Source organism: Triticum aestivum, chromosome 3A, assembly GCF_018294505.1.
Source record: "Triticum aestivum cultivar Chinese Spring chromosome 3A, IWGSC CS RefSeq v2.1, whole genome shotgun sequence".
In the NCBI taxonomy this organism is placed as follows: Eukaryota; Viridiplantae; Streptophyta; class Magnoliopsida; order Poales; family Poaceae; genus Triticum; species Triticum aestivum.
In genome coordinates this window covers 335,098,824-335,110,185 of record NC_057800.1, presented here as the reverse complement: position 1 = coordinate 335,110,185, position 11,362 = coordinate 335,098,824, and positions in this window count along the sequence as shown.

Sequence of the window (11,362 nt, the reverse complement as noted above, 5' to 3'; positions counted from 1 at the left end):
TTTGAAGGTAGTTCTAGTGGGTTTGATTCTTGATGGATCAATACCCATTTTGCGGATAGTGTCCTGATAAAGTAGATTGAGATTGCTGCCACCATCCATGAGGACCCACGTAAGATGGAATCCGCTGATGATTGGATCGAGAACCAAGGCTGCTGAACCTCCATGATGGATACTGGTTGGGTGGTCCTTTCGATCGAAAGTGATCGGACAAGCCGACCATGGGTTAAATTTGGGGGCGACCGGCTCCCTGGCGTAGCCGTCCCGTAGTGTGCGTTTGTGCTCCCTCCTAGGGGTATGTGTGACATATATCATATTCACTATTTTTACTTCGGGGGGAATTGTTTTTGTCCCGGTGTGTTCGGCTGACGAGGCTCTTGGTCATCGTCGTCGCTTGGCGACCCCTTTCCCTTGTGTTTGGCGTTGAGCTTGCCGGCTTGTTTGAAGACCCAACAATTTCTGTTGGTGTGATTGGTGGGTTTATTGGGGGTGCCATGAATCTGGCAAGGCCGATCAAGTATTCTATCTAGACTGGATGGGCCATCTTTGTTTGCCTTGAATGGCTTTTTCCGTTAACCAGGTTTGGAGCTGCTGAATCCGGCGTTAACCACCGTGTCTTGCGTTCCTTCATTGTTGTTTCGACGCTTGTGCTTGTCGCGTCGTGGCTTGCCATTGTCGTCCCTGGTTTCGAAGGTACCAAGGTCTTTGGTTCTATTGCTTCCGCGAGCAAGCCGGCTGTCTTCTCCCGCGCAAAAACGGGTCATAAGTGCGATGAGGGCTTCCATGGACTTCGGCTTTTCTATTCAAGGTGTCTGGCGAGACACTCGTCTCGGACGCTATGTTTGAAGGCCACGAGGGCTTCTGCGTCCGTACAATCCACAATCTGGTTCTTTTTTATTAGGAACCTTGTCCAAAGCTGTCGGGCCGATTCCCCGGGTTGTTGGATTATGTGGCTAAGGTCATCGGCATCTGGGGGCCGAACATAGATACCTTGGAAGTTGTCTCTGAATGCGTCCTCCAAGTCCTCCCAACTACCAATAGAATTTTCTGGTAGGCTGTTCGGCCAGTGCCGTGCTGGTCCCTTAAGTTTGAGGGGGAGGTATTTAATGGCATGTAGATCGTCACCGCGAGCCATGTGAATGTGGAGAAGAAAGTCTTCAATCCATACTTTGGGATATGTTGTGCCGTCGTATGATTCAATGTTCATGGGTTTGAACCCTTTTGGGAACTGGTGCTCCATTACCTCATCGGTGAAGCATAGGGGCTGTGCAGCGCCCCTATGTCGGGTCGTGTCGCGGCGCAGCTCGGATGAAGTCTGTATGCGGTTTTTAGCCGAGGCGTGGTTATATTTGCCGCGCCGGGATTGGTAACCGTCCTCTGGTGCCGAGGCGTGCCCCCGCGATCCATAGATTGATCTGGTTTGACCAGTTTTATTTTCCAGGTCTTGTCGGAGGTCATATGTATACCCTTGATCCATTGTTTTTCTGCTTTTACTACGAGGTGGAGCGGCCTAGTGTTCGGCCTCAGTTGCCATTCTGCCTTGGCCACGTGGTGGTCGGTTTGGTCTGTCAGCCACATTCTGTGCGGGCGATATGGGCTCCGGCACCTCGTCGTCGAATTGGGGTAGCAGTTTACGCTTCGGGTAACTCTTTGCTGGGCGTTTGAGGTCGTACTCTTCGGCTGCCAAGACATTAGTTCATCTGTCGTTGAGGAGACCTTGGTCAACTTGCAGCTGTTGCTATTTCTTTTTTAGGATTCTAGTTGTGGCTATTAGCTGGCGCTTGAAGTGCTCTTGCTCTAGGGGTTCCTCTAGCATGATAAAATCTACATCGCCGAGGCTCACGTCGTCTTCGGAGAGTGGCAGATAGTTGCTATCCTCCGAGTCTTTGTTCCCTGCTTGCTCGTTGGGATCAATTGCCCGTCCTCCCGATCGTCTTGTTCGGATGTTGGTTCGATGGGGCTTCTTGGTCTTCGGTGTTCTCCGGAGTATCATTGTCTCTGGTGCTAGTGATGCTGTTATTGCCGCGACACGATTTAGAGCGTCACCGCTGACGTCGACGTTTCAGCGGTATCTCAGGAGGTTCGTCCTCAACCAGGTTTTTCTCATCATCGCCGTCGCCGTTTTTAGGTGTATCCACCATGTACACGTCATACGAAGAGGTTGTCGTCAATTGTCCGGTAAACAGTGAGTTTTGGGCCTGCTCTTCTCCAGCGTCGTCGTCCATACCGTCGATGTCTTCGGAGCCATAATTGAGCATCTCGGTTAAGTCCTCGACAGTGGCTATGAAGTGGGTGGTGGGTGGGACATAAAATTCCCCGCTCTAAGCCCCTAGTCCAGTCTAGGCGTAGTTCGGACGTTGCTCCTCTGTAATGACGAGGGATCACATTAAGTCCAGAGCCTTGCTTAAAGGCGAGGTTCGGTCAGGGAGAAGGGAGTTCGTGGAGTACGGCGGGGAGGAAACTCCTTGGCCGAGCTCACATGATGTTGACTCCGAGGGCTCGGGGTCAATGTTTGGAGAAGAGTTCGGCTTCATAATGAATGTCGGTGACACTGCTTCCTCTGACTCTCTAGTACTAGGCTTAATAGCTGCAGAGAGTCTGGCGGGCTCAGGAATCCCGTCTTCAGACCTGGAGACGCGCTTCGGATATAAGGCCAGAGCGGAGGTTGGGGTCGCGAACCCTTGGAAGATCAAGTCTCCTCGGATATCAGCGACATAATCCAGATTTCCAAAACTAATCTGGTGACCTAGGGCGTAGGTGTCGATCTGCTCTAGATGGCCAATCGAGTTGGCCCGCAGTGCGAAGCCGCCAAACACGAAGATCTGGCTGGGTAGAAAGACCTCCCTTAGGGCAGCATTTTTGTAGATGATTGATGGGGCCATCGAACCTACTGGCGACAACACAGCGGAACTCTCAATGAAAGCACTAATGTCGGTGTCCAAACCAGCGGATCTTGGGTAGGGGGTCCCGAACGGTGTGTCTAAAGGTTGATGGTAACAAGAGACAAGGGACACGATGTTTTTACCCAAGTTTTGTCCCTCTTGATGGAGGTAATACCTTACGTCATGCTTGATTGACTTTGATGAGTATAGGGGTTACAATAGTTGATCTACCATGCGATCGTAATGGCTAAACCCTAATTGTCTAGCATGTATGATTATGATTGCCTCTACGGACTAAACCCTCCGGTTTATATAGATACCAGAGGGGGCTAGGATTGTACAGAGTCGGTTTACAGAGAAAGGAATATTCATATCCGCACGCTAAGCTTGCCTTCCACACCAAGGAGAGTCCCATCCGGACACGGGAGGAAGTCTTCTGCCTTGTATCTTCATGGCCCATTAGTCCAGCCCGCGTCACATAGCCCGGACGCCCGAGGACCACTTAATCCAAGACTCCCTCAGCGTCCAACTTGGTGTCAATTGTCTTCACAACATCATCAATCCTCTCAAGTGCCTTTCCGATGGTGGCCATGACGTCTTCCACCTCTTGACTCAACATTTGCTGAAATTTATCATGAAGCTCCTTCTTCATCATGTTCTCCCAGTCAATCTCATCGGCTTGTGGTCCTGCCATGGTTAGCAGCAATAGAAACCCACAACAATACGATCCTACATACAACTGGAAAGTGGCAGTGTGTCACAAACCCGTCAAGAAAATCTCAAATTCTTACCAGTTCTTACCAAGCAGCAGGTGGTGATTGGCAACCGTTGTAGTCAAAACACTCAAAGCTTGGATAGAGCGATTACCAGGGAGAGTCAAATGCACGACGTAGATGTATGTGGAGCTGGGAAGGCTTATAACATGGTAGCAAAAATGATCTGCAATAATCAATTCAGAGATGCAAAATTGACTAAACGCTCAACGACGGTACTGTGCTAGTCCTAGGCTAGACCGTAGTAGAGACGCGAACCTAGAACACTAACAAAATCATGGCACGACACAGAAACAAGGGAAAAGCCCACTCTGGAATTTTGTTTGCTCTTTTTTTGCGCTCCTCTTTTTTTGCGAAAAATACTATAATGGTGAGTGTCTCAAAACTCTTCCCAAGTCAAATTGACAAGATAGGCACAAAAAAAATTGACTAATTTTTTTCAGAAATCAGGGCAGCAACGACGAAAAAGTGCAACAAAAAATCACTATGATGGCGAGTGTCTCAAAAGACTCAGAAAATCCTAAAAACGGGATAGGAAAAACATATTTTTGCCTGCCAAAATTTTGGCCTAAAAACTGCCGGGGGTTCCAGACTCTTTTTTTAAACCTACTAGGCAAGGAAACATGAACCGGAAAATAGATGGACCTTGAAAACAAACCTAATATGAAAAGAACTCGGTTTGGTGATGGATATATGGTGGTAGGATATGACAGCGGAGGTGGCATATGGCGCATTGGTGGGATATGGCAGCGGTGGTGGTATATGGTAGCAGTGGTATGACATGGTAGAGGTGGTGTTATATGGCAGCGTTGGTGGGATATGGCAGCGGTGGTGGTATATGGTAGCGGTGGTGGGATATGGCAACGATGGTGGTATATGGTAGCAGCGATGACGATGGTGCGGCGGCGGCCTGACAAACTGTGACAGAACTCAAAACTCTAAAGGATTAGACGCTAAGACCAACAACTAGACACGATGATGCAACCGCAAATTCAACAAAGCAAAACCCTAAGAAGATTATGCAAAGGCTCAGATTGGTTCAGATATGATGAACTAACCCTAATTTTCTTTTCTTTTCGTGGATTGTAGGTATGAAGAGCAGACTCGATCTAAACTACAAAAAACTGTAAAATCTCACCGAGCAACCTGGAAATATGATACCACTTGATATAGGCGAGGGTGTCCCGATGTTTCGATGAGATAGCTATCGTTTTCTGTGGGAGTGGACCTTGACAATCCGACTACGAACATGCGAGACGCTGCGCCTTAGCAATCGCTAAACCAACTTCCGAAGGGTTATTGACCACGCCAGAGCACAATCAACCTGACCACGAGGATCAGTTTCCTATAAGCAAATGAAGAACAAGCAAGAAACTAAGATTGCAATCTGGATATTGTGAATATAAGATGAAAGCTTTATTGATCAAGGTCGGGTTCTGTGACGTCTTTGTCTGGTCGTTGAACACAAACAAAGTACGTGAAGTTGCAGCTATGGCGAACTCTTAATATAAACAAAACCCCAAAGTCTAAACGATGCCCTAAGGGCTGTATATATGGAGGAAAGAAGGGGAATTTCGTGGCCCTTGGAGGAGGGGTCCGAAACCAACCCTAACTCTTGTTTCCCCACACATACAGACTCTGAAAACAGCCTATAATCAAGTATTTCGAAATTACATGGGCCTGGCCCAAAAATAAGGTGACGTGGAACCTAGAATAGCCTCTAGATGAAATTTATGAAGCGGAATCTTGTATATTTCGTCAAAGGCTTCATGCACTCATTATGGTGGCTTCAAAGTGCTGGAATCATCACTTGTAACTCCGTTCTTATTCCCCCTGCACATGCCATAATCTACATGCTTGAACTTGCTCCAAGGTTCATCTTTCTTGTCCAAGCTAGGCCCCTCATTTGTAGGCAAAACAAATGTATCCAATTTAGGTAGCATCATATTATCATGAATATTAGAATCGTTACCAAGAAATGAAAGTACCTAGTAATTCAATTGGCGTGCGCGAGCTCTAGTAATTGGTCCAGTATGTATAGCAGCAGGAGCTGTGGGTGTAACAATGGTATTGGCGTCCTCATCACTACCTTTGTTTAAATATCTATAAGGGTTCGATGAAGAACCAGAGCTCAGTGTCTGGTTCAAGCAAATAAGTATCGGTGAAGAGGAAGAGGAAGAGGGACGAGGACGAAGTCAAGGACATGGACGAGGACTCCGAGTAAGGTGGCAATGTCGTTGCTCATGCTGGTTCTACTGCAATGTCAAGCGAACTAGTTGCTTAGTTTTATTTCAGGGGTGTGTTGTCTTGAGCCCCGAGCAGAACTATGTTGTGTTCTTTCTCGTTATTTGAACTCTTTAGTACATACTAGTATGTCTTACTATAGTTCTTCTTATAGTTGGTACTACTAATCGTTTATCCGTGTTCCTACTGTACTTAATACATACTAGTAGTATTATTTGGGTTAGTCGATTTATGGAAGAACAAGTTCACCAGAGAAATGGAAGAAGACGATAGAGAAGCTACCCCAGTATCTATATTACAGTGGCAGGGTGCCCATGATCTATCTTATGATTGTTGGGTGTGGGATGCAGTTCACGGGAAAAAATGGATCGTGCCCAGGGTTGAACGGATTGCGGGGTGTGGGGAGCATGGCGGTGGGAGGCGGGTCAAAGGAGGGCGGAGTGGCGGCGGTAGACGGTTAGGCCTGTGGCAGGCTGGTGGCTTGATGGTTGAGAGAGAAAATGAATAGTGCATCATTTTCGGAGGTTGAAGAAGACCTTCTGGTCGTCCATATTGCATCCAATGGCTCACAAGAGTCGACTGAACCAAATTGTTCCTGCAGATTGCAGGATCCACATGGCATTCAAGGTCTCAAAGGTAGATTCCATGTCTGCACCCGGTTTGCGTGCTAGGCGTAGGCACAGCCGGCTTCCGCCGTGACAGCCACCATGCAGGCCTCCACCGCGTAGGCGGAAACGACAATGACCCACTAGCTCCTCCTCGCCAGCGTGCTGGAGCACGTGCTCGTCCTCCTTCTCTTCCTATGCTGCGGGCATAGACGCGGCTCCACATGATCGCGTGCTTGGCAGCGCGTCAGCATCGCAACGAGGGACTGCAGACAACATGAGCGGGGCAAGCCTACTACTTCATGGCACAGGGATGGCGGGGACACGGCGGTGATGGGTGAGAAATGGTCGGCCAGAGCAAGCGGGCGCTGGCATACGTAGGGTTCAGATCCTGTGTAGTACCATACGGTGTTGTAGTGCTGATGACATGTGGGGCCAGGTCCCACTTGGCAGCGACTGTACTTCACCATACAGTACTACAACGATTGTACGCATGCACAACGGTGATGGCATCATATTGACGAGTGCGCGTATGGAAGCTTAGTTTAATTTTATATAGGGTTGGTCAAACTTAAAAGAACACCATACTAGTATATGTAATCCCGTGCAAGCGTGTGCATCGCGGACGTGCTTATACCACAATTGTTAGCACATCATCAATACGGAATAGTGTGCAAGCGCGTGCACCACGGCCATGCGGTCGATCAACCGGTTGATACGTCTCCGTCGTATCTAATTTTCCTAATGCTTTTCCTCTTATTTTGGACTCTAATATGCATGATTTGAATGAAACTAACCCGGACTGACGTTGTTTTCAGCAGAACTACCATGGTGTTGTTTTTGTGTAGAAATAAAAGTTCTCGAAATTGGGGGAAACTTTTTGGAGAATTATTTTGGAGTAAAAGAAAAGTATTGGAGCCAAGACCAACTAGAGGGGGGCCCAGCTGCCCACTAGGCACCAGGGCGCGCTACCCCCCTCTGGTGTGCCCTGATGGGTAGTGGGGCCCATGAGGCTCCACTGGCCCTAATCTCGGTCCTATAAATTCCTATTTTCTAGGAAATAAAATAAGAGAAGAAGTTTCATCGCGTTTTACGATACGGAGCCGCGGCCACCTCATGTTCTTCATCGGGAGGCCAGATCTGGAGTCTGTTCGGGGCTCCGGAGAGGGGGATCTTCCGTCTTCGTCATCATCAACCATCCTCCATCACCAATGTCATGATGCTCACCACCAGTAGTGAGTAATTCCTTCGTAGGCTTGCTGGATGGTGATGGGTTAGATGAGATTCATCATGTAATCGTGTTAGTTTTGTTAGGGCTTGATCCTTAGTATTTACTATGTTCCGAGATTGATGTTGCTACGACTTTGCTATGCTTAATGCTTGTCACTAGGGCCTGAGTGCCATAATTTCAGATCTGAATCGTTTATGTTTTCAACAATATATCTATGTTCTTGATCTAATCTTGCAAGTTATATGCACCTATTACGTGTTATGACCCGCATACCCCAAAGTGAAAACAATCGGGATTCTTTCCGGTTATTACCGTAATTCGAGGAGTTCATGTATTCACTATCTGTTAATTCTTAGTTCCAGTTTTCTATTAAAAGGAGGCCTTAATATCCCTTAGTTTCCTTATGGACCCCGCTGCCACGGGAGGGTAGGACAAAAGATGTCATGCAAGTTCTTTTCCATAAGCTCGGTTGACTATTTACAGAATACATCACTACATTACATTGATGAGCTAGAGCTAGTTCTATGTCTCCCTAGGTTATGACTATTATATGATGAATATTATCCAATGTGTCATCGATTTAACACGGTAGATGCCCTTCTGAAAGGACTTAGGTGTGGAGCCATCGCTATGTAGGTTAGCTCAAAGGGTTTGATCGGGACAAAGGACACAAGAATTTACCCGGGCTCGGCCCCTCACAATGAGGTAAAAGCCTACATCCTTCTTCTAGTTGTATTGCTTGAGTTTCGATTACAAGGGAGGGATTACGCTTGACCTAGCTATCAATCAGTTGTTTCTTGAGTTAACCCGCCACCGGGTCTCTCCTTTATATACACAGGCCAAGGCCCGGTGGCTTAAAAGAATCCGAGCCAGATCACACAACGTGACCAGCTCGGTTTCTAAATCATCCTGCCTTACCAGACAAGTCATCATCGGGTGGCTCATACTTCTGTGTTTTGGGTGTCACTAAGCCCACCTCTTAAGCCGCCTTCTTCCTGGGCCTTCTTCATATTAAATCACCGCCGGTGTAACCCGGCCCCTCCTGGGCGGGTAACACCTCAGGGTTATATCGCCAACATTAGGCCCAGATTGATTTGAACTTGTTCATGGCAATCTTCACTGCTTTAGTTGGTGAATTATCTTCCAAAGCTTAACCATGAATAAACCACTTTAACTCGCCCATGACGTCATGCAAACAGAATTATAGTAACCCGCCATGACCGGCTCTGCTTCAACCCACTTGGTAAATTTGTCAACCGCCACCAATAGGTGGGTTTTCTTATCTTTAGACCTCTTGAAAGGTGCAACCATATCAAGCCCCCAGACTGTAAACAACCAAGTAATTGGAATCATCCTCAACTCTTGAGCCGGCACATGAGCCCGTTGAGAAAATTTCTGATAGCCATTACATTTACTGACGATATCCTTTGCATCAGCATGAGTCGTCAACCAATAAAACCCATGACAAAAAGCTTTGGCCACTAAAGATTTTGAGCCGGCGTGATGAATCTCATGCAAGATCTCACGACCCTCTTTGGGAGAAACACAACGCTGAAACACACCTGTTATGCTACATTGGTGTAACTCACCATTGACAATAGTCATAGACTTAGACCACCAGGTAATCTGCCTTGCCAAAGTTTCATCCTTAGGTAACTCACCCCGGGTCATATAAGCCAAGTAGGGAAGTGTCTAATCAGGAATAGCATGGAGAGCGGCCACCAACTGCACCTCCGGTAAGGAATAGCAAGATCCTCTTCGGATGGTACCTTGACTGAAGCATTATGCAATACGTCAAGAAACACATTAGGGGGTACCGGCTTACGTTGGGACCCCGGCCGGCTCAAGGCATCACCCGCCTCATTTTTCCTCCAATCAAGGTGCTCCACCTAATAACCCTTGAAATGACCAGCAATATTATGAACCACCCGGCAATAAGCCACCATGAGCGGGTCCTTTGAATCCCATGTACCAGAAACTTGCTGAGCCACAAGGTCTGAGTCACCAAAACACCTGACCCAGCTTAAATTCATCTCTTTATCCATGCAAAGGCCGTGGAGTAAAGCCTCGTATTCAGCTGCATTGTTAGTACAAGGAAACATTAGCCTCAAGACATAGCAAAACTTGTCACCTCATGGGGAAGTCAATATGACCCCATCCCCCGAGCCTTCTAGCTACCTGGACCGATCAATGTGAATTGTCCAATATGTGTTATCAGGCCTCTCCTCAGGCGTCTGCAACTCCATCCAATCATTGATGAAATCCACGAGAGCTTGAGATTTGATAGCTGTTCTTGGCACATATTTCAAACCATGGGGTTCGAGTTCTATTGCCCACTTAGCAACCCGGCATGTGGCCTCCCTGTTTTGAATAATATCTCCTAACGGGGCAAAGCTGACCAAAGTAATAGGATGACCAAGAAAGTAATGCTTCAGCTCGTGACTCGCCATGACACTCCATATACCAATTTCTGCCAGTGTGGAATCATTGTTTGGACTCAATCAACACCTCACTGACATAATAAGTCAGCCTCTGGACTGGGTACTCCTTACTCGTCTCCTTGCGCTCCACCACAATAGCCACACTAATAGCCTTACTGTTAGCTTCCACATACAGGAGTAAGGGTTCTTTCTTAATGGAGCCGCAAGGATGAGCGACTCAGCTAATTGCTTTTTGAGCTCCTCAAATGCTTTATCAACAACGTCACTCCAGACAAAATGATCTATTTTCTTCATCATATAATTAAGGAATCGCCTTCTCACCCAGGCGGCTTATGAACCAGCTCAAGGATGCAATATGACCCTCCAGGTGCTAGACGTCGTTAACACACGTCGGCTTAGCCAATGAAGTAATAGCCTTAATTTTCTCTGGGTTAGCTTCAATACCTCTCTTTGAGACCAGAAAACCCAAGAGCTTGCTTGCAGGTACAACAAAAACACATTTGGTAGGGTTAAGCATCATCTTATAGACCTGGAGATTGTCAAAAGTCTCCCTTAGATCATCCAAGAGTGTCTCCTTTTTCCTAGATTTAACTACAATATCATCCTGATAAGCATGCACATTACGCCCAATTTGACTATGAAAGCAATTCTGAACACAGCGTTGATAAGTCGCATGGGCACTCTTTAGCCCAAAAGGCATAGAGACATAGCAGAAAGCTCCGAAAGGTGTGATAAAAGACGTCTTCTATTGGTCTTTGTCTGCCATCTTGATCTGATGATAACCAAAATAAGCATCCAGGAAACATAAGCTCTCGCAACCCGCCGTGGCATCAACAATCTGGTCAATACGAGGGAGAGAAAACGGATCAGCTGGACAGGCTTGGTTAAGGTCTGTGTAATCAACATACATACGCCAAGTGTCATTCTTCTTAAGCACCAACACCGGGTTAGCCAACCACTCCGGATGAAAAACTTCCACAATAAACCTGGCTGCCAAGAGTCGAGCCACCTCTTCTCCGATGGCCTTACGCCGCTCTTAATTGAAATGGCAAAGAAACTACTTGACCGACTTAAATTTAGGATCCACGTTAAGAGTGTGCTCAGCGAATCTGATGCGGAGCATCCTATGATCATCCACATGTACACTCAAGCATACGCCTTCAGACCTAAGGTGAACTTGCTCCCTTTC